This window comes from Hemitrygon akajei, chromosome 19, assembly GCF_048418815.1.
Source record: "Hemitrygon akajei chromosome 19, sHemAka1.3, whole genome shotgun sequence".
Taxonomy (NCBI): domain Eukaryota; kingdom Metazoa; phylum Chordata; class Chondrichthyes; order Myliobatiformes; family Dasyatidae; genus Hemitrygon; species Hemitrygon akajei.
The window spans coordinates 13858073-13885833 of NC_133142.1; the positions used below are offsets into that span (position 1 = coordinate 13858073).

At 44.0% G+C, this 27761-nt stretch overlaps 1 long non-coding RNA gene across 1 annotated transcript; it reads right to left on the bottom strand.

Annotated features, from left to right (window-relative positions):
• Nucleotides 1-1268: 1268 nt before the first annotated feature.
• Nucleotides 1269-14269, bottom strand: LOC140741750 (uncharacterized). The gene is made up of 3 exons (XR_012102122.1): nt 13649-14269; nt 9841-10016; nt 1269-4430 (listed from the first exon to the last, which is right to left on the bottom strand). It is a non-coding gene; the product is annotated as an uncharacterized lncRNA (long non-coding RNA).
• Nucleotides 14270-27761: the final 13492 nt, after the last annotated feature.

The following is a 27761-nucleotide window of genomic DNA, read 5'->3' on the forward strand; positions in this document are numbered from 1 at the left end:
AATGACAGGGCAAGTGAAGTTGAGTGAGGTTATTCCCCTTGCTTCAAGAGCCTGATGATTGCAGGGTACTGTCTGTTCCTGTACTAGGTGGTGTAAATTCTGAGGCTCCTATATCTTCTTCCCAATGGCAGCAGCGAGAAGCGAGCATGACCAGGGTGGTGGGGGTCCCTGATGATGGATGCTGATTTCGTGTGGATGTTCTCAATGGTGGGGGAGGGCCTTACGATTCTTTTTGTACGATTTTCCATTCTCCATATCAGGCTATGACACAGCCAGTCTATATATTCACTACTCATCTATAGATATTTGTCGAAGTTTTAGACGTCATGCCGAATCTTGGCAAACTCTTAAGGAAGTAGACATGCTTTGGTGATTTCTTCATAATTGCCCTTACGTGCTGGGAACATGTGGAACAAAAATTAGAGATATGGGGAAAGAGCAGCTTAGTGTGACTGACTGGCGACTTCTGATTATTCTAGTCCAGATGGATGCTGCACGTATCCAGGCAAGTGAAGTTTATTCCATTACACTCCAGACTTGCAGCTGATGGGAGGTAGACGCCAATAGAGATTTCTCAGCTATCTCTGAGCTGTAATGGCATCCAGTTCAACACTATCTGTACTTAACACTTTGAAGATCTCTCAGATTCTCAGAAGTAAGAGCTCCCAGTAATGATGACCTGAAGAGAGCCATGGCAAAGAGATTGCTAACTCACAGGAAGGTTTATCATGAAAACCTGCTGGACCTTTCATGAATGAAATTTCTCTGCATCTTTTGGACAAAGCGTGTGCGACTTGATGGCGTGGAACAGTGGTGATGGTGGTGGTAGATGTCTGAATTGGCCGGGGGTGGGGGAGTATTAATAATGGAACTTAGAACTTTGAACAGCACAGTACAGGTCCTTAAGGCCCATAACATTTGTGCCAACCTTTTAATCTACTCTAAGATCAATTGAAATTTTCCTTCCTACATAATCCTTCATTTTTCCATCATCCCTAAAAAGTGTCTGAACATTCATCCTGCCAATGCCCATCCTTTTTTCTTTCCTTCCATGGTCGTCTAGCCTCTCCTGTCAGATTCCCTATTCCTCAGCCTTTGCCTCTTCCATCAATTAGTTCCCATTTTCTCATGTAACGCTCCCGCGATCGGCTGGTGTATGTCTAGGGGAAATTCCGTCCACCTGCCAAACTGCACCTCCCGTATACGTGGATGCTGTGAAATGCACACTAGCAAAATCTTGCACACACAATATCAAACCGCACACCAGGTACGTATACAATATACACTTTATAAATTTTACTAGAACTAAGTGATTAATAGTGATACAATATATATGAAAGCAAAGAAAAGAAAGAAAAGGTGCCAGAACTTATCAGGTTTCAGTCAATTAGTGCACAATCGTTGGAGCTCAGCCATCGAAGTCTTTGGTCCACTATTCGATCTTCTCCGACCTTCACGACCCGCGAGCCTGGGACCATCCACAGTGATTGACCACAGCGCCTCCAGCACCGTCCACCTTTCTCGCAATCTCCTCCCCAAGTCCCCAAAAGTCCGCAAAACCACAGCTCACAGACCCACAAGAAAGAATAACATCTATCCCAATCGGTTAACAAATGAATACAATTCTCATTATCAGTAACTATAACCCAAACAAGCTGTGAGAGATAGCTCTCTCTCTGCAGTTACATAACAAAGAAGCATTCCTACTTTTAACATGACAAAGAAGCCATTTTGCTTAACATATGAAGTAACATACAAAAACCCTCTACACTCACTTCATTACCTCTCCCACACACACACCTTCCTCCTTACCTGGTTTCACCCACCACCTTCCACATCCCTCTCCCCCTCCCCCAACTTCTTACTCTGTCTGTTTCCCCCATTCCTTTCCAGTCCCGATGAAGGGTCTTGGCCCAAGATATCAACTGTTTGTTCCTCTACACAAATCAGATATTTTTCAGGCAAGGGAGCCCACGTGAGCTTCCCTTCTATTAATTAAATGGGAGAAAACAACCAAGATTCACCAGTTGGCAGCAGGTCAGGCAGCAACAATAGAGAGAAAAGCAGAGTCAACGATTGTAGTCAACAAGTTTTCATCAGCAAGAGCAAGTGTACGATGCTCCAAGGCAGGCTTTTCCATGTACCATCGATAACACATTTTCCATCCAAGCATGACAAATATAAACAAGTGTGCCTTACTTGTTGAATTGAATGATCTTGGATGCCACCTCCAAGAGGACCACAACCTTATTGTTGGGTTTGGAGGCTTGCGTGCTTCAATGACTCCGAGAGCTATGTTGGCTGGAGTCAGGGCTTTATGCCTTGGCTCTTGGCAAGGTCACCCATGCCAAGCAGGTCAAAGGGTAGAGGCCAGACTAAGAGTGGTCCACTGGTCCTCCAGATTTGGGGGTTCGGTTCAGGGCTATCAATGCTGACTGTCAAACAAAATTGTTACGGAAACAAGAATGAAGAATCTTTCATCATCTTAGTGTGACTGTATTTCTGAGTCTCTACCCAGGACTAGCATGATTGAAGGTAGTGAAAACCAAGAGGAAGCTACTGACGTGATGAAGGAACTGACTATGTGGTGGCTCGCTCTGCCCTGAGAATAGGCTTCTGCATTCAAGTGGCGGCTCTCTCTTTTGACGATGCTGGAGGATATTACTAGGGATCTGCATTTATGGATTTGGACAATGGACTGTGGATTTTTGTTTTTTTTATTCTGTGTTTTTGCTTGTTCTTTCTCATTGAATTTTTTTGTGAAGGGGTCAAGGGGTTTTGGAGTCAATGTTCTAGTTGCGCTTTGTTAGTATTTTTGTGTGGGGAGGGTGCTTTGGGTTGGTCGATGCTCTTGTTACGTTTTGTACGGGGGAAGGAGCTTGGAGTTCGATGACTGTGTTGGGTGTATGCTGAATGACTGAAATGCTGAATGACTCTTTTTGTGCAGGGTGGGGTGAATTTTCTGGGCAGTATGATATAGAGAGTAAGCTGTTGCCCTTATAGTAAGCAACCCCTTTCCACGCATCTGATGAACCCAAAGGAAAGGCAGAGGCCGATACAGTTTGGCACCAACAGTGTCGCAGGAGTTATCAGTCAGCGTTAATCTCAACATAGGACTGCTTTAGGGACCCTTGCTCTGGATTTTACTCCCAAAGCTTTTCCCATTAATGGGTGTAGCCGCAAGGCAGTGGAAGTTTGAGGTCAGAGTTTTCCTTCTTCTAGATGAACTCTGAACCATGGCTGACAAGCCTCACCTGCCCAAAGCATCTGGTTTTAGGGCACTAATAGCCCTTCTTCACCCCCTTCTCCTGTCAGGTGAAACGGTTCTGCCGGGCTTAGTAGCCACACGTGAAGCCAGGAGCAGGAACTGGTTGTTAGAGGCTATTTGATGATGGACACACAGAACAAAAGCATATTGTGTCTGATTTATGAATAATTTACTTTTCTCTTGTGAATGCTGTTTGTCTGATGCTGTGTGCTCGTCATGCTGCTGCAAATAAGTATTTTTTATTGAGCTGTGCATACGTGTACGTCTGTGAATGAGAATCAACTTGACTTTGACTCAATTGATGGAAAAACACCCGAGGCCAACACCTGTTTTTATAAAGACATTTGTTGTTAATGATAGGTCCGTGTATGAAAATAGTTTGGAGGCTTAAAGGAAGTAAAATACAATTCCATTTAATTAAAAAGTCATAATAGGTAAGATAATATTTGCAAGACCTTAGATAAGGCCAACATGAGGGGGTGTGTATAAATAATTGGAATGAAGGTTCCCAATCTGTGGTCTATAGACCCCTTGGTTTATATGAGGGGACCATGGCATAAAAAAAGTTGGGAACCGCTGAATGAACCAGACTTTGATGTAATGGTGAAGCCGGAGAGAGATGAGTTTGGAACGCCCCTAGCTGTGCACTTTCTGCCGAGGATTTGTCAACCGAAAATCTATCAATTATATTCAACAAGGAAGCGCAAGGAGAACAGATAGCCTGTGATTCATCATTATAAAATGAGGCAGGAGCACATTTTTGACAACTGCAACATAGAATTAAAAGACTACCCTGAAAGATGCAAATTAATGAAAGACAGGAGAAACAGGCTTTTGAAAATATAAAGGTGTTTCAGGAAGAAGAGTGAAAATAAGATAAAAAATGTGGGGAACTCAACGGGTGAGAAATATCTGTCGGGGGAGTGGAAACTGAGTGCTCAAGTCCTTTGACTTGAGGGTAATGGCACTTCATGAAATGAAAGGCATTGGCCTGAAATGTTCTGAAGAAATCCTGATGAAGGGTCTCGGCCTAAAACGTCAACTGTTTTCTCTTTTTCCATGGATGCTGCCTGGCCTGCTGAGTTCCTCCGGCATTTTGTGTGTGTTGCTTGGATTTCCAGCATCTGCAGATTTTCTCTTGTTCCTGATGACTGAGTTCAACCTGAAATTTGATAGGGAGAAAGGGAAGTCTGATATAGCAGTGTTTCAGTGGATTAAGGGAAATTACAGTGGTATGAGAGAGGAGTTAGCCGAAGTAAATTGGAAGCAGGTGCTCGCAGGGATGACAGTAGACCAGCAAAGGTGTGAGCGTCCAGAAAAAATAAGGAAGGTGCAGGATAGATGTATTCCAAAAACAAAGAAGAACTCAAAATGCAAAACAGTACAACTGTGGCTGACAAGGAAAGTCAAAACTAATGTGAAAGCAAAAGAGAGGGCATACAACAAAGCAGACATGAGTGGGAAGACAGAGGATTGGGAAGCGTTTAAAACCCTACAGAGAGCAACTAGAAGAATCATTAGGAGAAAAAAGATGAAATATGAAAGCAAGCAAGCAAACAATATCAAAGTGGAGAGTAAAATCTTTTTCAAGTAGGCAAAAAATGAAAGAGAGATGAGAGTGGATATAGGACTGCTAGAAAAAGAGGCCAGAGAAATATGAACAGGGGCCAAGGAGATGGCAGATAACTAAATAAGTATTTTGCATCAGTATTCCTTCATTGTGGAAGACACTAGCAGTGTGCCAGATGTTGAAGGGTTTGAAGGAAATTAACTGAGTGCAGTTACCATTACATGGGAGAAGGTGCTCAAAAAGCTGAAAGAACTAAGGGTACATAAATCACCCAGGCCAGATGAACTGCACCCTAGCGTTCTGAAAGAGGTAGTGGTAGAGGCTGTGGAAGCATTAATAATCATTGGACTCTGGCATGAGTGCCAGAGGACTGGAAAATTGCAAATGTCACTCCACACTATAAGAAAGGAGGAAGGCAGTAGTAAGGAAATTCTAGACCAGTTAGCCTGACCTCAGTGGTTGGGAGGATGTTGGAGTCAATTGTTAAGGATGAGATTATGGAGTACTTGGTGACGTAGGGCAAGATAGGACAAAGTCAGCATGGTTTCCTTAAGGGAAAATCTTGCCTGACAAACCTGTAGAAATTTTTTGAGGAGATTACAGATAGGATAGATAAAGAGGTTGCAGTGGATGTTGTATACTTGGACTTTCAGAAGGCCTTGGACAAGGTGCGACACATGAGGCTGCTTATCAAGTTAACAGCCATGGCATTTCAGGAAGTTACTGGCATGGTTAGAGCATTGTCTGATTGGTAGAATGCAGTGAGTGGAAATAAAAGGATCCTTTTCTGGTTGGCTGCCAGTGACTAGTGGTATTCCACAGGGGTTGGTGTTGGGACCACTTCTTTTTATGCCGTGTATCAATGATCTTTATGATGGAATGGATGGCTTTGTTGCCAAGTTTGCAGATGATACAAAGATTTATGGAAGGGCAGGCAGTGTTGAGGAAACTGGTAGGCTGCAGAAGGACTTAGACAGATTAGGAGAATGGGCAAGAAAATGGCAAATGAAATACAATGTTGGGAAATGCATGGTCATACATTTTGGTAGTAGAACAAATATATAGACTATTTTCTAAACTGGAAAAAATCCAAAAATATGAGATGCAAAAGGACTTGGGAGTCCTTGTGCAGAACACCCTAAAGGTTAACTTGGAGGTAGAGTCAGTGATGAGGAGGGCAAATGGAATGTTGGCATTCATTTCAAGAGGTCTAGAATACAAGAGCAAGGATGTGATGCTGAGGCTTTATAAGGCACTGGTGAGGCCTCACCTTGAGTGTTGAGAACAGATTTGGATTCCTCATCTAAGAAAAGATATGCTGCCATTCGAGAGTGTTCAGAGGAGGCTCATAAGGATGATTCCAGGAATGAAAGGGTTATCATATGAGGAACGTTTGATGTCTCTGGGTCTTTACTCGCTGGAGTTTAGAAGGATGGGGGGGGGGCGGATCTTCTTGATACCTTTCGAATGTTGAAAAGTCTAGACAGAGTAGCCGTGGAAAGGATGTTTCCCATGGTGGGAGAGTCAAGGACAAAAAGGCACAGCCTCAGTACCGAGGGGTGTACATCTAAAACAGAGATGTGGACAAATCCCTTTAGCCAGAGGGTGGTGAATTTGTGGAATTTATTACTACAGCCAGCTGTGGAGGCCATGTCTTTGGACGTATTTAAGGCAGAGCTTGACAGATTCTTGATTGGACATGACATCAAAGGTTCCTGGGAGAAGGCTGGGGAGTGGGGCTGAAATGGGAAGAAAGGATCAGCTATGATTGAAGGGCAGAGCAGACTTGATGGGCCAAATAGCCTAATTCTGCACTTGTGTCTTATAGTCTTATGGTCTTAAAATCTGCAGATGCTGAAAATCCAAAGCAACATCACTGAAGATCTCACACTGGCTATGTGGCAAAAATAAGCACAACAGCATCTCTTCCATCTCAGGGGACTGAAGAAGTTCGGCATGAGCCCCCAAATCCTCAAGACTTTCTACAGGGGCACCATTGAGACCATCTTGACTGGCTGTATCACCATCTAGTATGGGAACTGCACCAACCTTGATTGCTGGGCACTGCCAAGAGAGGTACGGCCAGTATCCAGCGTATTTGTGGATGTGAACTTCCCTCCACTGAGGACATTTACAGTAGCAGGTGCATAAAGAAGGCCTGAAAGATCATCCGGGACACCAGTCATCCCAACCATAAACTGTTTCAGCTGCTTCTGTCTGGCAAATGATACCACAGCATTAAAGCCAGGAGCAACAGGCTATGGGACAGCTTCTTTCTCCAAGTCATTAGGCTTATAAATTCACATGACTGTACATTGCAACGGAGTCATAACACAAAGTTTTTTACTTCCTCACGTTGTGGGATGGATGTAAGATTTAAATATGAGGGGTGATTGATAAGTTCATGGCCTAAGGTAGAAGGAGTCAATTTTAGAAAACATAGCACATTTATTTTTCAACATAGTCCCCTCCTACATTTACACACTTAGTCCAGCGGTCGTGGAGCATACGGATCTTGGACCTCCAGAAAGTGTCCACAGCAGGGGTGATTGATATGTTTGTGGCCTAAGACAGAAGGAGATGAGTTATACAGCTCTTGTTACATGCACATGCAGTTCAACTCTTTGAGTGATATTGCAGAAAGTTTGAAGTTAATAACTCATCTCCTTCTACCTTAGGCCACAAACTTACCAATCACCCCTGATGAGTTATTAACTGATGAATTATTAATTATCCCACCTAAGTCCTCAATCTCAGCCGAGAAGACAAACTCAGAAGCTAGCTCACTTGCACCTGGTTGAAGGGACAGAAAAATGTACCTGGGCAGCCTGTTACCTGCAGAATCCATTCATCCTTCCCGTTAGCTAATGCCAGAAACAAAATGGAGGAGTGTTGCTGAACTTGAATTAAAAGCCTGAATGTGAGATTTTCTCTTTCTTACCATTAAGCAAATACAATTTTAAAACATTGTCATGGAAGGTTTGAGAACAATTGAAAGTGCCTTGCACAGCTTAACGCACAGCTGCCCACCACTGTGTCCTTACTGTTTAAAGGTGATGCCCAATCCCCTTGTTATCGCTCTACTGATCACATAAGTGCCTACTCTCTGACAGGTCACTGCTTTCTCTAGTAAGATAAGTGCGTCACCAGATTCTTCATAAATATTTGCCGTGGCTGCTTCTTATTGAACAGAACTTTATCAGGTGTGGTTCATGACCAGACTCATTTGCTCAGCAACTGTTTGATTGCTACCTGTACCTGCAGCTTCCCACTGTACTACTGTTCTGCTTTTGACCAAAGAGAGAGATTAGTTTTATTTGTCACGCGTACATTGAAGCATCGAAGTGAACAGTGAAATGCATCATTGGCATCAAATCAAATCAGCATGGGATGTGTTAGCCAGCCTGTAAGTGTCACCATGTTTCTGGTGCCAAAACAGCATGTTCACAACTCACTCGTCCTAACCATACTTCTGTGGAATGTGTGAGGAAACAGGAGCAGCCAATCATAGACAGAGTGGACAGCCAGCACCTCTTCCCCAGGGCACCACTGCTCAATACAAGAGGGCATGGCTTTAAGGTAAGGGGTGGAAAGTTCAAGGGGGATATTAGAGGAGGGTTTTTTACTCAGAGAGTGGTTGGTGCGTGGAATGCACTGCCTGAGTCAGTGGTGGAGGCAGATACACTAGTGAAATTTAAGAAACTACTAGGCAGGTATATGGAGGAATTTAAGGTGTGTGGGGGGGGGGGGGTTATATGGGAGGCAGGGTTTAAGGGTCAGCACAACATTGTAATTAGTTTTTGCTACAACAAGTGTATGGGACATTGGAAAAAATGTTGAATTTCCCCATGGGGATGAATAAAGTATCTATCTATCTAAATGGCCTGTACAGTGCTGTATTGTTCTATGTTCTTTAAATGCAAGGAAGTCTGGAGATGCTGGAATTCCAAAGCAACGCACACAAAATGGTGGAGAAACCCAGCAGATAGAACATAGAACATAAACTAGTACAGCACAGTACAGGCCCTTCGGCCCACAATGTCTTAAACCCTGCCTCCCATATATCCCCCCATTTTCCATAGATCAGATCGCTTCTATGGAAAAGGATAAACAGTTGACGTTTTGGGCCTAGGTCCTCCTTCAGGACACAGAAGCAAGTGGGAAGATGCCAGAATAAAACGACAGGGGGAATGGAAAGAGGTTAGCTGGAAGAAGGAAAAGGAGCACCTTGAGGAATCCCACACCACCATGGGGAGAATGTACAAACTCCTCACAGACAGGTGAGGGAATTGAACTCCTATCTGTGATCGGTGACTCTGTGAAACAATATGCTAACTACTCCACGACTGTACTGTGGTTCTCTTTGTCCATGGTATAAATACTACAGGTATCTCAGTGACTGACAAGGAGATGTGTCTGTTTGTATGTATGACTAGAGCCGTGGGCTTGCAAGCCCTGCTCTCCTCTGCACAACAGGGTATTCTGCCAGTGGGGAATCAATCTGGGCTTCGGGAAAGACAGGATGGGATCCTACCTGACTGAACTTTTCCTAAGGGACAACATTATAAAATAAATTCCACAGGCAACAACTAAGGCTCAGATAGATTTAAGAAGAAGCTTGAAAGAAAAACAGGGAATGCTGGGAAAAAATACTCAGCAGATCAGGCAACCTCTTGGAATAAAGAAGGTAGTTAACTTTTCAGGCTGAAGACCGCTTGTCAGATCTTTCATCATTAACTGTTTTTCTCTCCACAGATGCTGCCTGACTTTTTGAGTACTTCCTGTTTTTAATCTCAGATTTTCAGCATCTGCAGATATTTTTAAGATTTGTATAAGTATGTTAATAACCAATGAATGAAGAGTTTAACAGAATCTGATGAATGTGGATAAAGAAGTATAATCAACATTTTTGTCTGATATTGTGGTGTGCACAGGACCAAACTCTAAAGATGTGACATTCTGGAATTGCCTCTGCTCTATTATCCATGGCCTATTCACTCACCTCTGTTGGATTGCTGAGCTGCAGCTCTGCAATTCAAATTCTTCTGTGGCATTTTCAACTTCTTCTGTGCTGTAAGCCAGCGTGGTTGCTCTGGAGTGAGTGCAGGACAGGTTCACTAAGGTGAACTGCAGGACTTTAGCTATCGGGAGAGATTGGATTCACTGGGCTTATTATCCCTGTGTTGAAGGCGAGAGAGGCATGAACAGATAGAAGTATATGAGATTACAAGAGGTATAGATAGGATTATCAACATCATCATTATCTGCCTTGTTGTATGACGTAGGTGATCATGATCTCATGATCTCCCATCTGTCTTTAATTCTTTTCTCTATCTTCGACCATGATTGTTCTTGGCAATTTTTTTTAAGGAGTACTTTGCCATTGCGTTCTTCTGGGCAGTGCCTTTACAAGACGGGTGACCCCAGTCATTCTCAATACTCTTCAGAGATTGTCTGCCTGGTGTCAGTGGTCACATAACCAGAGCTTGTGAATTGTGCCAGCAGCTCGTACGACCATCCACCACCTGCTCCCATGGCTTCAAGTCACCCTGATCGTCGGGGTGGGGGGGAAGGTCTAAGCAGGTGTTACACCTTGCCCAAGGGTGACCTGCAAAATTTAGCCAAAATTCCTTTCCTGTCATTAGGATATCATGAACAAGAAAAATAAGGTTTGAAGGGGATCTGAGGGGAAAGTTTTCATCATAGAGAGATTAATATCTGAAATGCACTGCCAGAGGAAGTGGTGAAATCAGATACAATCGTTACACTTAAGAGACATTTATACAGACACTTAAATAGATAAACTATGATCCTGAAGTGGGCAAATGTGCCCAAACTTTTGCCTGCCACTGTAAGTGGAACCTATGACTTCGTTACATTTCTACTGTCTCCTTTCGCCTTCACTTCGCTCTTCACTGCTGTGAACCACATCACACACTCTGCAGCAACAGGTAACCACTCTCACCCTTCCAAATCCTCTCCCAACTACCTTCCTTTCTTTCTTTGTGTATTTGCACAGTTTGTTGTCTTTTAACACACTGGCTACCTTATTGGTGCGGTCCTCATTGATTCTGTTATCATTATTGGATTTATTGAGTATGCCCACAAGTAAATGAATCTTAGCGTTTTATATGCTGACATATATGTACTTTGATAATAAATTTACTTTGAACTTTTAAGTACCTCTTTCCTCTACCTGGAGCCTTCCTGCTGAGTGAGGAGAGACAAAGAGAGATGTTCCAGGAGCCTACAGTAAATCCTGGATCATCATTTCTGACAATTCTTCACATCCTGTAACTGAGAACGGCTGATGATCAAGCTGTCAGTGACACATGCCTGCAGCAGTCCGGGTGCCTGGGCAACATATCAGACCTGGGGAAGTTAACATCTTGTCACTTTGCTTTACACTGGGCAATGTTTGATGAGGGCAAGTGCCTCCTTTTGAATACAAATCCTGGCCAATGCGCCACAGATCTCCAGGGATCTAAGAGATTCTGCAGGTGCTGGAAGTCGAGAGCAACACGCCGAAAGTGCTGGCGGAACTCAGCAGGTCAGGCAGCATCTGTGGAGGGGAAAAAAAACAGGTGGCATTTCAGATCAAGACCCTTCATCTGGGTCTCGACATGAAATGTTGGGAGATCGCAAGAGACGACTGGAAGGAAAAAATTACTTCCATATAGCATTGCCAGTCCAGCTGCTAGGGCCACAGTGTTACCCTACTGTGGAAAAGAGGTGCCTGTGCTTCCCAGAGAATTGTAGGCCAGTATCCCAAACATAACACAGGTACAAAACCACCATCACACACTCCCAGGGCACAGGCACCACTGATCAGATGAATTTCTTCTTTCAGATGATAGTAGGAACGATAACAACATCTCTATGATTAGTGAGCAGAGGAGACGACAATCCTTTCTATCCTGAGCACCCCCAATACACTTTATAATCTGCCTCCAGGTCTGGCCAAGGCAGGGCACTGATGTTCTGTTGGTTGCGAGCTGATCTCTTCCCAAGTCAGGGGGAAGATCCTATGGGGATTTTTCAGGCCTGTAGTTCCAAATTAAACAGCTGCACACTCAATGGGTGGATGGCTGAATTCTGCTAGCATGTGTTATGGACTTCATTCAATTTCAAATGTATCAAGTGAAGATAATTGACCTTAAAATTCCCCTTTTCCTTCAAATATATAAACGCAAACTAGATCCAAGCTTAACCAATAGAGGACATAGAATCAGATAGATTGGAAACCGGCCATTTGGCCCACCAAATCCTTACTGACTACCAACTGCCCATTTACATTAATCCTATCCAATTCTCCCCTTATTTCCATCAACTGAACGGCAGGGTGGAGATACATCTCTACCAAAGGAGGTGTAAGACACTCCTTCCCTCTGCTAGCCTGCAGGCTACCCTCGGGCAAGGTGTACAACCTACTTAGCCCCCCAATCAGGGTCACGTGAAGCCGTGGGAGCCAGTGGTGAATGGTATGAGCAGCTGGTGCATATCACAAGTCCTGGTTATGCAACCACTGATGCCAGGCAGACAATCTCTGATAATGGCTGGGGTCACCCGTCTTGTAAAGACACTGCCCAGAAGAAGGCAATGGCAAACCACTTCTGTAGACAAATTTCCCAGGAACAACCATGGTCGTGGGACCATGATTGCTCATGTCATGTGACACAGCACACAATGACGATGATTTCCCTCAGCACAGATTCTACCACTCATCCATACACACCCAGCAGGGGCAAGTTACAGTGGCCAATTAACCGGCGGAGACAAAAAAATTGCTTGAAATACTCGGTGGATCAGGAAGCACCTGTGGAAGGAGAAACAGCTAGCATTTCAGGTGCCGGGCCCGAGAGTTTGTGGAATTTTCTGTTTTGGTTTCAGATTTTCAGCACATTTTGATTTTCAGCCTATTGACCTGCATGCCTTTGGGGGTGTGGGTGGAATCAGGAACACCTGGAGGAAACCACAGGGTGAATGTTACCAACTCCACACACGCAGCCCTGGAGATCAGGTCAGGATTTAACCTGAGCTTCTGGGGCTGGGAAGCAATCGCCCACCACGGTGTTACTCTCACGCGGGCTGATCTGCCTCTCCTTCATCTCTAACGATGCCAGTGGGCATTCCTGCGATGGCTATCGTGCTCTTCGGTGGCCTCGCCTCCTGCCTCAGCACAGAACCAACAGAGGAAAGGACGATCGGGCATTAAGTGAGGGTTTGTGACAAGCTGGTGTGGGGCATTAACAAATTGTTGTGTTTTAGCAAGAGGTAGGCATCAATGGATAAGATTAACTTCATGATTCCAATCCTGATGAAGGGTCTCGGCCTGAAACATCGACAGTTTACTCCCCTCCATAGAAGCTGTCTCAAATGCTGAGTTCCGTCTGCATTTTGTGTGTCTGTTCAAGGATCAGGGATCCAGAATCAACTGTATTTGCCTGTGTATTTACATATATTAGGAATTTTCTGTAGAGTGTTGGCGCACTTGTAATATGTGATCAGGAGCTAAGTGGGACTCTTGACTAGAAAGGACGCTAGTCAAAGCTGAAAGGTCTCAAAAAATAAACACCATTGTAACACTTACCCAAAAGGCTGGTATATGTCTAGGGGAAAAGGAGATCCAGCCACACACCAACCCACCTCCCGTACACGCAGGTGCTGTGAGAATCGAGTTTATGCCTCGCGCCGCCCACCGTATCAACTTCACACCAAATACCGTTATGAAATACACTTTATAGAGTTTACTAACATTAACTAAAGAAGTATTATATATATACGGAAAGAAAAAAACAAAAGGCGCCAACTTATCAAAGTTCAGTCAGGGTAGTGCACATCGTAGGAGCTCAATCAACGAATCATCCGACAGCCACGTCGTCGCTCCTGCGAGCAGTCCAGCGCCCGTCCACCTTCCTCGTCCATCTTCCTCCCGACTCTCTTCACACTCCAAGCCCGCACAACCCCTCCCCCCAAGTTCCCAGCCTCACAAAACACAATAACATTCCCCATTGATTAACAAATGAATACAATTACCATATCAGCCATTCTAAAGCGAAACAACGGTGAGAGAAACATTTATCAGACAAAGAAGCATTCCTGGTGAGAGAAACATTTATCAGACAAAGAAGCATTCCTGGTGAGAGAAACATTTATCAGACAAAGAAGCATTCCTACTCGTAACAAACCAAAGAAGCCATTTTGAGTAACATACACAGGACATTGTACACCATTATGTCCCGTCAAAGACAGCGCTTTACAACAGCATAGGGAAGACTCAAAGAGGGTTTCATTATTGCTATTGCTTCAGTTTTCAAAAGAAAGCCATCCTTTGAGAAATAATTCTTAAATGCAGAGAGAACTGGGAACGCAGGATATGAGTCACTGGGTTTAACCCACAGGTTATTGTTTTGAAGTGCAGAAGTAAAGCCTGATGTTGAAAGATTCTTGTCCTTGTTATTAAATTCCTCCACACCTTGCTTCTCCTTGCCCTCTGTGCCTGCACTGTGGCAAGTCCAATTAACTGGCTGTACTACTCCCAAGACCGAGGATTGCACCAGAAGTGTGAAGCATGAAGTTATGATCAAGGGAGGTGAAGGAGAGTTTACAGGATTGCTTTGAAACAGTGCGCTGGACCATATTCAGAGATTCAGATCTAAATGTTTATGCTAAGGCCATCACCGACTTCACTCTGCCTCAGAAGGCAGTGGAGGCCAATTCTCTGGATGCTTTCAAGAAAGATTTAGATAGAGCTCTTAAAGATAGCATTGTCAAGGGATATGGGGAGAAGGCAGGAACGGGGTACTGATTGTGGATGATCAGCCATGATCACACTGAATGGCGGTGCTAGCTCAAAGGGCCGAATGGCCTACTCCTGCACCTATTGTCTATTGTCTATTATCAACGCCCCTGTATAGATGAGTGTGTGTCTTAAAGAGGCAGCACAGTAGTGTGGTGGTTAGCACAACACTTTACAGTACTGGTGACCTGGGTTCAATTCCCACTGCCGGCTGTAAGGAGTTTGTACGTTCTCCCCATGACCGCGTGGGTTTCCTCCAGGTCCAAAGACATATCGGTTGGTAGGTTAATTGGTCTTTGTACATTGTCTAGGGTTAAATCAGAGGATTGCTGGCTGGTGTGTATCAAAGGGCTGTAGGTTCCGTGCTGTCACTCAATAAATAAAATTAAATAAATAAACATATTGAGTTTTGCCAAACCAGAAGCACAGGATGAACCAGAAGATTCGCAATCTGTGGTAATCAAGGCTGGTGATCTAGAATCCTCTAGAAAGTCCAGGTACAGAAGGCCATTGTGAGAGTGGAAAGGCAATTCCATGTGAAATTAGTCAGATGTACAAGTTGTGGCAGGGTTTGCATGCTATTACTTCATGCAAGGCAAATCTTAGCAGCATAAATAGCTGTGATGATTCACTCCCCAATGAGATCAATGCCTTTACTGCTGTCCTTGAAAGGGAGAATACAACTACATCTGTGGAAATACTTCAGCATCCAACAAGCCTTTGTGACCTTACTCCCGGGTGTCCGAGCATCCTTCAAGAGGGTGACATCAGGCTCCAACCGTACACTTGGCAGGGTACTGGAAACCCATACAATCCAGCTGGCTGGCGTGTTCAAGAACATCGTTAGTCTCTCACCGCTGCGGTCCGAGGGGCCCGCCCGCTTCAAAAGGGCGGCAACCATATAGATATGCAAGAAGAGCGGGGTCAACTGTCTCAATGACTCTCACATCTACAGCGATGAAGTGCTTTGAGAGGTTGGTCAAGGCTGGAATTAACTCCACAACACGGCCACAACACGCTGTATCACTGGCTCTCCACTCTGCTTTGGAACAGCTGGACAACAGCAAAACAGGTCAAACTTCTCACACCAATGCTAGTGACGGTTCAATACTATCAAATGTGCAGTATTAATCACCAGGTACCATCAATGTAGAACTTAGCAGATGACACTGCTGCTGTGGATAAGGCCTCAGGTGGAGACGAGGAGGAGAACAGGAATGATATACAGTAGATCAGTTGGTTGAGTGGAATCACAACAGCAACCTTGTACTCAGTGTCAGGAAGACCAGGGGATTGATCGTAGACCTCAGGAAGGGGAAAATGGGGAGAACACACACCACCCCTCGCTGAAGGGTCTGTGGAGGAAGGGGTGAGAAGCTTCAAGCTCCAGAGTGTCGCCGCCTTGGAGGATCGGTTCTTGGATGTTACTGATGTCAATATTTGGCATACTTCTCCTGTACCTAATAAAGTGGCCACTGGGTGCATGCCATTGGTCCTCTGCTGCTGTCGCCCATTCATTTCGAATCTCAACGTGTAGTGCGCTCAGAGACGCTCTCAGGAGTTAACTGTCGCCTTCCTGTCAGCTTGAACCGGTCTGGCCATTTTCCTCTGATCTTTCTCATTGCTCTCATCCACAGAATGCCACTTACAGGATGTACCATTCTCTGAGAACGCTAGAGACTGTTGTGCATGAAAATCCCAGGAGATCAGCAGTTTCTGAAGCACTCAAAGCAGCCCACTTGGCACCAACAATCAATCCACAGTCAAAGTCACTTAGATCACATTTCTTCCCCATTCTGATGTTGGTCTGAAAAACAATAGATCCTCTTGACCACGTCTGTATGCTTTTATGCATTCATTTACTGTCATACATGATTGGCTGATTAGATATTTGCATTGATGGGTAGGTGTACAGGTGTACCTAATAAAGTGGCCACTAAGTGACACGTACAACAAGCTAGAGGAACTCAGCAGGTCGGGCAGTATCCGTTGAAAGGAGCAGTCAACGTTTCGGGCCAAGACCCTTCGTCAGGACTGAAGAGGGAGGGGGCAGGGGCCCTATAAAGAAGGTGGGGGGAGGGTGCAAGGTGCCAGGTGAAAAACCAATCAGAGGTAAGATCAAGGGGCGGGGGAGGGGAAGCAGAGAGGGGATAGGCAGGAGAGGTGAAGAAGGAATGTAAGGGGAAAGCACTATGGGTAGTAGAAGAAGGCAGAATCATGAGAGAGGTGACAGGCAGCTAGAAAAGGAGGCAGAGTGAAAGTGGGATGGGGGAATTACCGGAAGTTGGAGAATTCGATGTTCATACCAAGGGGCTGAAGACTACCCAGACGGTATATGAGGTGTTGCTCCTCCAACATGAGTTTGGCCTCATCATGGCAGTAGAAGCGGCCATGTATGGACATACCTGAATAGGAATGTGAAGCTTAGTTGAAGTGGATGGCAACCACTTTCTGTGTATTTCTGGGTTACCAAGATGCTGCTCTCTTCATGCTACTGTGCACCTTCACCAATTGCTATTTTTATGGAGTTAAGTTTCCTTTGTCAGTGATGGGGTGGAGATATGTCACTTCGAAAGGAGGTGTAAGGTATTTCTTTTTTCTACTAGCCTGCGGGTCACTATTGAGCAAGGTGTAGCACCTGCATAGGTGATCAGGGTCACATGAAGTCAAGGGAGCAGGTGGTGGATGGTCGTATGAGCAGCTGGTGCAAACCACAAGTCCTGGTTATGCGACCACTGACAACAGGCAGACAATCTTGGAAGAGTATTGATAATGGCTGGGGGCATCTGTCTTGTAAAGACACTGCCCACTTCTGTAGAAAGGTTTGCTAAGAACAGTCATGGTCATGGAGACCATAATCGTCCATGTAATATGGCACGGCGCATAATGATGATGTCATATGGCACAGCGCATAATGATGATGATGATGATGATGCCCTCTTCTCATTGTTAACATCAGGTAGGAGATACAGAAGCCTGAAGGCACAGACTCAGCGATTCAGGAACAGCTTCTTCCCCTCTGCCATCTGATTTCTAAATGGACGTTGAACCCATGAACACTACCTCACTTTTCTTTCTGTTTTTGCACTATTTGTAATCTAACTATCTAATATACATACATATACACACATACACACACACACACACACACACACACACACACATACTGTAATTGGCTGATTTACTTATTTTTTCTATCTTATCCTGTATCGCATTGTACTACTGCTGCTAAGTTAACAGATTTCACGACATATGCTAGCGATATTAAAGCTGATTCTGATTCTGATATCCCCTTCAGACAGCAGCTGTTTTCACGTAAAATTAATGCATGTTACGCCCAATCCTCTACCAGTAAAAACTTTTCAGAACCTGTATGTTGGGTTTCACTAGAACTGTTCGTGTGCAGTTTATTGTCCATGTCTTTTAAGAATTAGACTTCAGGGGAAATACAGTTTTCTGTTGCGTGTTTGGCATTTTATCCATTAGCGGTAAATTGGATCATCTTTTCTAAGTAGTTTTTTTTTAAATTTACACAACATGTCCTAGATTTTCATTCTGTTTATATTTGTTATTATACAGCTTGCACATTATCATAAGTGATTACACAAGCTGATACCATACCAAATGTTCCAGACATCTTATGCAGACGCAATTCTTACACGGCAGTCTGTTCATTTGGGTGAAAGCTAAACATCCTTCCCAGAATGCACTGGGCTGACCTCTCACAGGTTCTAACCAACAACCTGGGAAAGAACACCACGTCTGCGGCTGGCCCTTATTATCCCAGCTCCACTTCTGCTCCAGGCTCCGGCTTTTGCCAGAAGCCGGGATCTCAGAGAAGATGCAGCTGGAGCGAACCTGCAACTTAGCTGATGGTAAAAAAAAAAGTTAAGAAAGACGGGAATTTAAAGCCAATTTGAGTAATAACACATCTTTTTCTCAGAACACACTTGGAAGCTGTTACTACATCTTATAAGACTTCAACAATGTAATATTGACATCTTTTATTTCAGCCCTTACAAGAAACTTTCTTTTCTGAGGAAATATCCTTTCCTGCATTATGCCACAATAGATAAAGGGCGAGTTATAGGAAAATGTTTCTCAAAAAAATGCCATTCCCTTATAATTCTGTCACATAAAGAAGAAGAAATAAACCATGTAAAAACATTCATCAGACATCAGAATGAGAATCAGAACATTGATTTATTAACAGCAAGCATTCAAAACTCATGCCCATTCCATTTTCTCTGATCCTGATTTGCCTTTGAAGGACCCTAATGCCTTGGAGATGGAGAAATAACTGGATATCATTTCATACATGTCACGGCCACTGAGCTGACTGCTCTCCTCTCTCTCTACCTTCACGACTAAGCACAGCTCAAATGCCATCTTTAAATGTGCAGGAGGCACCACTGTTGTTGTCAGAGTCGCAGACGGTGATGAGGGGGCGTACAGGAGCGAGATAGAGCAGTTGGTTGAGTGATGTCACAGCAGCAACCTTGCACTCAATGTCAGCAAGACTGAAAAACTGATTGCGGAAGTTGGAAGAACACAAACCTCTCTTCATTGGGGGCGGGGGGGGGGGTGCGTGGTGGTCAAAGCTGGAAAAGATAAGCAGCTTCAAGCTCCTGAGTGCTAATGTTTCAGAGGATCTATCCCAGGCCCAACACATTGATGTAATCATGAAGTAGGCATGTCAGCAGCTAGATATCAATAGGATTTTGAGGAGATTTGGTATGTTACCAAAGACTGAAGCAAATTTCTACAACTATATAGTGGAGAGCATTCTGATTGGTTATGATGAGCAGATAATGTGGCCAGCATTTAATTGTATTCTGGGACCCTTACTCTTCATGATGTTTATAAACGACCTGGATGAGGAAGTGGAGGGATGGGTTAGTAACTTTGCTGATGACACAAAGGTTGGAGGTGTTGTGGATAGTGTGGAGGGCTGTCAGAGGTTACAGCGGGACATTGATAGGATGCAAAACAGGGCTGAGAAGTGGCAGATGGAGTTCAACCCAGATAAATGTGAAGTGGTTCATTTTGGTAGGTCAAATAATATGGCAGAATATAGTATTAATGGTAAGACTCTTGGCAGTGTGGAGGATCAGAGGGATCTTGGGGTCCGAGTCCATAGGACACTCAAAGCAGCTGCGCAGGTTGACTCTGTGGTTAAGAAGGCATACGGCGCATTGGCCTTCATCAATCGTGGGACTGAGTTTAAGAGCTGAGGGGTAATATTGCAGCTATATAGGACCCTGGTCAGACCCCACTTGGAGTACTGTGCTCAGTTCTGGTCACCTCACTACAGGAAGGATGTGGAAGCCATAGAAAGGGTGCAGAGGAGATTTACAAGGATGCTGCCTGGATTGGGGAGCATGCCTTATGAAAACAGCTTGAGTGAACTTGGCCTTTTCTCCTTCAAGTGACGGAGGATGGGAAGTGCCCTGAGAGGGGTGTACAAGATGATGAGAGGCATAGATTGTGTGGATAGTCAGAGGCTTTTTCACAGGGCTGAAATGGTTGCCACAAGAGGACACAGGTTTAAAGTGCTGGGGAGTAGGTACAGAGGAGATGTCAGGGGTAAGTTTTTAACTCAGAGAGCGGTGAGTATGTGGAATGGGCTGCTGGCAATGGTGGTGCAGGCGGATACAATAGGGTCTTTTAAGAGACATTTGGATAGGTACATGGAGCTTAGGAAAATTGAGGGCTATAGGTAAACCTAGTAATTTCTAAGGTAGGGACATGACCAGCACAACTTTGTGGGCCGAAGGGCCTGTATTGTGCTTTAGATTTTCAATGTTTCTATGTTCAATTGCCTCAGAACAGTGACTACCAACTACAGGTGAGTCGGTGCATCAACCTTTGTTAATGTAATCCCAGATTCCACCTCCTTTGGATTTCCCCGATAGGGATTCTGTCTGCATGGAACCAAGCCATGCCTAACAGAGCTTAGCATCACATTACGGACAGACAATCAACCTATGTCTATAAGCTCCCTTATGAATTTATGTATTTTTATTATTATTGTGTTTTTTATCTTATTGTGTTTCTTTCTGAGCTGCATCGGATCTGGAGGAACAATTGTTTTGTTATCCTTTACACCTATGTACTGGAAATAATGTTAAACAAGCTCGAATCTTGGCTGGTCTCATCGCCAGCTGGTATGGGGGCTCCAATGCACAGGAATGAAAGAAGCCACAGAGGATTGCAGACTCAGCCATCATGGGCACAGCCGTGGCACATCAAAGACATCGTAAAGCGCTGCCTCAAGAAGGTAGCATCCATCACTGAGGACCTTCACAGTACCCTCTTCTCTTTATTACCATTGAGGATGAGGTACAGGAGCCTGAAGACCCACAGCCAACTTTGTTGAAGCAACTTCTTCCCCTTTGTCAGTAGATTTCTGAACAGTCCAAGAACGATGAGTCAGCATACAGAGAGGAGGTGCAAAGGCTAATGGACTGGTGCAGAGCCAACAACCTGTCTCTGAATGTGAACAAAACAATAAAGATGGTTGTTGACTTCAGGAGGGCATGGAGCAACCACTCCCCGCTGAACATCGACGGCTCCTCGGTAGAGATTGTTAAGAGCACCAAATTTCTTGGTGCTCACCTGGCGGAGAATCTCACCTGGTCCCTCAACACCAACTCCATAGCCCAGAAAGCTCAGCAGCGTCTCTACTTTCTGCAAAGGCTGAAGAAAGTCAATCTCCCACCCCCCCCATCCTCATCACATTCTACAGTGGTTGTATTGAGAGCATCCTGAGTAGCTGCATCACTGCCTGGTTCGGAAATTGCACCATCTCGGATCACAAGACCCTGCAGTGGATAGTGAGGTCAGCTGAGAAGATCATCGGGGTCTCTCTTCCCGCCATTACAGACATTTACACTACACGCTGCATCCGCAAAGCAAACAGCATTATGAAGGACCCCACGCACCCCTCATACAATCTCTTCTCCCTCCTGTCATCTGGGAAAAGGCACCGAAGCATTCGGGCTCTCACGACCAGACAATGTAACAGTTTCTTTCCCCAAGCCATCAGACTCCTCAATACCCAGAGCCTGGACTGACACCAACTTACTGCCCTCTACTGTGCCTATTGTCTTGTTTATTATTTATTGTAATGCCTGCACTGTTTTGTGCACTTTATGCATTTCTGGGTAGGTCTGTAGTCTAGTGTAGTTTTTTTTCTCTGTGTTGTTTTTACGTAGTTCAGTGTAGTTTTTGTACTGTTTCATGTAGCACCATGGTCCTGAAAAACATTGTCTCATTTTTACTGTGTACTGTGCCAGCAGTTATGGTTGAAATGACAATAAAAAGTGACTTGACTTGATCAAGAACACTACTTCACTACTTGTTTTTTATTATTATACTAATCTTCTATATCTTGCTCTCAACTGCTGCTACAGAACAGTCAAATTTCACATCATATTTCAATGGTAATGAACGTAATAAACCTGATTCTGAGGTGCAATCCACACGGTGCAGGAACCCTGGTAAAACTCATCTGTATAAAATCAGAGTTATTTATAAACACGGAAGAATGATAGTATTTCCTGCCTCTCTGCTAGTGGGGTCACATATCCTGTTGAGAGGTCTGACGCTGTTTTTGGTTCTAGCTTATTGCCAGTAACATTGTTATGCAACAGGAAATAAGATCTTCCTCATCTTATGAAGAGTTCATGTGATTATTTTGAACTTTGTGCACCACAAAATGTACTGAGAAGTACAGTGTTTACAGTGGGCAGTATTTACAGCTCTGCAAGAGTTGAAACAGGTCCATAGTTGATAGATGGAATAGTTTTGGTTTACATACTTTTTTTATGCCATGGAACAATACCATTAAGCAAGAGGTCCGTAAACCTCAAATTGGGAACCACTGGTCTAGATTCTGAAGTGTTTTGGCATTCCCAGCATTATTTATGGATTTATGGATGTTATTACTGGTAGACAGTAAAGTTTTTGTTTATTTCTTTCAACTAGTTTCCTCAGTCCAGGTGCAGCAGTGGGTAATGATTTACCAAGGGATTTTGTTATAAATTCCCTTCCCTTCCATGACTCTGAAATCTGACTTCCCTCCAGATTAATTAACAGGCAAAAGTTTCCAAAACATTTTAAAGTGCACAGGTCCAACTCACAAAACATTGAATGTAGGCCACAAAACACAGAACAGAGAACAGACAAGCTCAGGAACAGCTTCTTCAGCCCATAATGTTGTGCAAGTGACCAATACGAACAGCAGTGACTGGTTAGTCTTTTCTTCACTGCTATCTTGAATGATTTTGATTGGGGCGCTTTCGATACAGGCTATCTCTGCGGCCTGCAGCCAATGAACAACACAGTGCTAAATTGAACTGAACTGAACTAAACTGAATATACCTGGGCCATTTCACGGACTCGGCGGTTTGATGTTGAATATTCTGTGTGTTACTTGTTTGTTTTCTGTCATTTGCTCAATTGGTCCTTTTTTTGTGCACTGGGCGTTTGACGTTTTCTCGTAACGGGTTCCATGGTGTTTCTTTGTTTCATGGCTGTCTGTGGGAAGATGAATCTCAGGGTTGTATACTGCATACATGCTTTGATAAGTGTACTTTTGAATCTTTGAACTAATCAAACTAGTAATTGATTAATCCATTAAATTAAACTCCATTAAACTAATCCCTTCTGCCTACAAAATGTCCGTGTTCCTCCAAACTCTGCCCATTATTGTGGCAATCTAAGAGCCTCTTAAATGTGTCTATTATGTTTACCACTACCGGCAGCACATTCTTGGCATCTACCACTCTGTGTAATAAACTTGTCCCACACATCTCCCTTGAATTTACCCACTACCAAGTTGAATGTATGCCCTCTGGTATTAGACATTTCAAGGCTGAGGTAAGGATACTTACGGTCTGACTACTCTATCTGTGCCTCTCATAATCTTATATACCGCTGGAAATAATTTGGAAAATGTGTATGTAGCTCCGGTGGTTGATGGGTGGGTCGAGTTGTTCTCTGATCTGGGTGATTCATTTGCAAACATTTTGTTATCAGATGAGGAGACATGCTGATGAAACGTTTGGAAGTAAATTGCCAAGATTGGAGAACAACTCAATCCAACCATTATCAACCTCTATCAGATCTCCCTTCAGCCTAGGGTGCTCTAGAGAAGACAACCTAAGTTTGTGCAACCTCTAATTCCCTCTCATCACTCGTTCCCTCTAATCCAGGCAGCATCCTGGTAAACCTCTTCTGTACCCTCTGCAAATCCTCCACATCCTTCCTTCAATGAGGTGAAAGTACAGTTAGACGAGAAGCTAGACTGGACTGCCAACACAGATGCCTTGTACAGGAAGGCACAGAGTCGACTGTACTTCCTTAGAAGGTTGGCGTCATTCAATGTTTGTAGTGAGATGCTGAAGATGTTCTATAGGTCAGTTGTGGAGAGCGCCCTCTTCTTTGTGGTGGCGTGTTGGGGAGGCAGCATTAAGAAGAGGGACGCCTCACGTCTTAATAAGCTGGTAGGGAAGGCGGGCTCTGTCGTGGGCAAAGTACTGGAGAGTATAACATCGGTAGCAGAGCGAAGGGCGCTGAGTAGGCTACGGTCAATTATGGAAAACCCTGAACATCCTCTACATAGCACCATCCAGAGACAGAGAAGCAGTTTCAGCGACAGGTTGCTATCGATGCAATGCTCCTCAGACAGGATGAAGAGATCAATACTCCCCAATGCCATTCGGCTTTACAATTCAACCGCCAGGAGTAAGATATGTTAAAGTGCCGGAGTTAGGACTCAATGTATTTAAGTAAGCTACTTAAGAACTTTTTAAAAGCTATTATTAATGCTTTTTGAGAGGGTGATTTTAGATGCATATCATATTTTTACTGAGTTAAGTATTGTATGTAATTAGTTTTGCTACAATAAGTGTATGGGACATTGGAAAAAATGTTGAATTTCCCCATGGGGATGAATAAAGTATCTATCTATCTATCTATCTATCTAACTGGAGTTTCATAAAGCTACCACATAACTTCCTGACCCTTGATCTCAATGCCTCAAATAGTAAATGCATCTTTACCACCATATTGATCTGTGCAGCCACTCTTTGACCTTCATTACAGAGAAAGATGAAGAAGGTGACCACCATGCTAATATTTTTGTACTTTCTATCATTCCTTGTGTTTATTTGTCTGTTTCTAATTTTTATGTAATTACAAAGCACAATGAAGGTTTAACTAATGGACATTGTGTACTTTTTTTCCTTCTTAAATTTATTTATTCAGAGCGTGTGTGATCACTGAATGAACCAAGAGGCTTCCTGGGCTTCTGATTTGCAGCTTCAGTGACTCGGGTTCAATTCTGAACTGTGGTGCTGTCTATGTGGAGTTTGCACGTTCACCTTGTGGCTGAGTAGGTCTCCATGACTGGTGTGTAGACAAATTGCTCTAAGTGTGCATGTGAGGAGTTGAATCTGCAGAAGTTGTTAGGAATAGGAAGATTAAAATTAGGTTCGTGAAGAATAAGTGCAAATAGAGGATTAACAGTCAGCACGGAAAAGTTGAAGGTCTCATTCCTTGCAGGACAATTTGATCATCCTGAAAATACTCAATAAGTCAGACAGCAGCTATGAAAGGAGAAGCAGAGTTTCTTGACCTTACATTAGAACCAGGCAAAGTCTGAAACAATTTTGCTTTAGTTGCAGAGACGAAGGAGGGTGGAGAGAACAAAGGCTGTGTCAGAGATAAGGTACAGTACATGCAAGAGAGATTGAAGACACGAAGGGTAGAATAGAATATAGAACTGTCCAGCACTGGTCCAGGATCTTCAGCCTATGATGCCTGTGCTAAGCATGATGCCAAATTAAAATAATCCCTTCTGCCTGTAGGGATGTAATGTTCAGGGGTTATAAAGCACTGGTGAGGCCTCACTTGGAGTATTGTGAACAGTTTTGGGCCCCTTATCTAAGAAGGGATGTGCTGGCATTAGAGAGGGTCCATGTAATGTTCACAATAATTATTCCAGGATTGAACAGCTTGTCACGTGAAGAGCATTTGATGGCTCCAGACCTGTATTCACTGGAATTCAGGAGACTGAGGGGTGACCTCATTGAAACCTACCAAATGGTGAAAGGCCCTGATAGAGTGGATGTGGAGAGGATGTTTCCTATGGTGGGAGAGTCTAAGACCAGAGGACACTCCCTCAGAGTAGAGGTGCAGCCTTTTACAATGGAGATGAGGAGGAACTTCTTTAGCCAGAGAGTGGTGAATCTGTGGAATTCATTTTCACGGGTGGTAGTGGGGGACAGTCTTCATGCATATTTAAAGCAGAGCCTGATAGATTCTTGATTGACCAGAGCATGACCGGGGAGAAGGCAGGAGATTGGGGCGGAGAGGAAAAATGGATCAGCCATAATAAAATGTTAGAACAGATTTGATGGGCCAAATGGCCTAATTCTGCTACTATATCTTATGGTCTTCTGCTCTTATGATCCATATCCATCCTAGCACCCTAGTATTATGATAAGATGGACTCTTAGCATCATAATTTATATCATTATGATCTTGCGCTTAATGGTTTCCCTGCTCTGCACTTCATCTGTATGCACTACACTTTATTCTCCATTGTTATTGTTCTACCTCAGTACACTGCGTAATGATCTGATCTGTATGAACAGTATACGTTCACTCCTTTCATTGCATCTTGGTACCTGTGACGATAATACACCAATTCAAACACCAATTCCAATTCCAGTTCCACTCCTCACACATTCAAATGCCGATCTAAAACCCTCAAAACACCAGTGTTGTGTCTACTTCCACCACTATCCTTGGCAGCCACAGTTCCAGGTATTTAACACTTTCTGTGTAGAAAACTTTCCCCCCACATCTCCTTTAAAATATCCTCCTTTTACCTTAAAGCTACATCTTGTAAGATAATAGACCATAAGACATAGGAGCAGAATTAAACCATTCAGCCCATCAAGTCTGCGCTGCCGTTCCATCATGGCTGACTTATAAGTTCCCTCAACTCATTCTCCTGCCTTCTCCCCAAAACCTTTGATGCACAGACTAATCAAGAGACTATCAACACCCACTTTAAATGTACCCAATGACATGGCCTTCACAGCTGCCCATGACAATGAACTACACATTTAGCCATTTAGCCTCTGGCTAAAGAAATTCCTCTTCATCTCTGTTCTAAATGGACGCCCCTCTATTTTGAGGCTGTGCCCTCTGGTCGTAGAATCCTTCACTGTAGGAAACATCCTCTCCACATCCACTCTATCTTGGCCTTTCAACATTCGATGGGTTTCAAAGAACCTTACGTATAGTGCTAGAATTTCTATTCTGGGGTAAAATGTTCTCGCTGTCAACCCTGTCTATGCCTCCCATAGTGTTGTGACCTTCTGTCCAGGTCTCCCTTCAGAATCCACTGCTCCAGAGAAAACTATCTAAGTTTGTCCAAACACGAGGAAATCTGCAGATGCTGGAAATTCAAACAACAGCACACACAAAATGCTGGTGGAACACAGCAGGCCAGGCAGCATCTATAGGGAGAAGCGCTGTTGACGTTTCGGGCCGAGACCCTTCGTCAGGACCCTTCGTAAGTTTGTCCAACCTCTCCTAGTAGTCAACACCTCTTCATCCAAGCAACTTTCTGGTGAAACTCTTCTGCACGTTGTCCAAAGCCTCCACATCCTTTCTGGAATGGAGCAGCCAGAACTCCAAGTGTGTCCAAACCAAAGTAGTGGTCTTTCCTGAGAGAATGTGGTGAAGGTTTGTGACTTGTAGCTAGTCCATTAGCCAGGGACGCAAGTCGAAACTGGTGAATGGAGACAGTTTCTAAAAAAAAATCTCTGTTCTCATTTACCTTTCATTTGCAACAGAATCAGAATCAGACTTATATGATGCAAAACTTGTTTTTTTTTGCCAGCAGTACTGTGTGAAGACATAAAATGACAAATTACGAAATAAATCGCGGAAAGAAGGAGCAAGGCAGTGTTCACGGACTTTTTGGAAATCTGATGGCGGAAGGGTGGCGTGGTGGCTCAGTGGTTAGCATGGCGCCCTACAGCATCAGTGACCTAGGCTCAGTTCCCACCACTGTAAGGAATTCGTACGTTCTCCCCGTGACC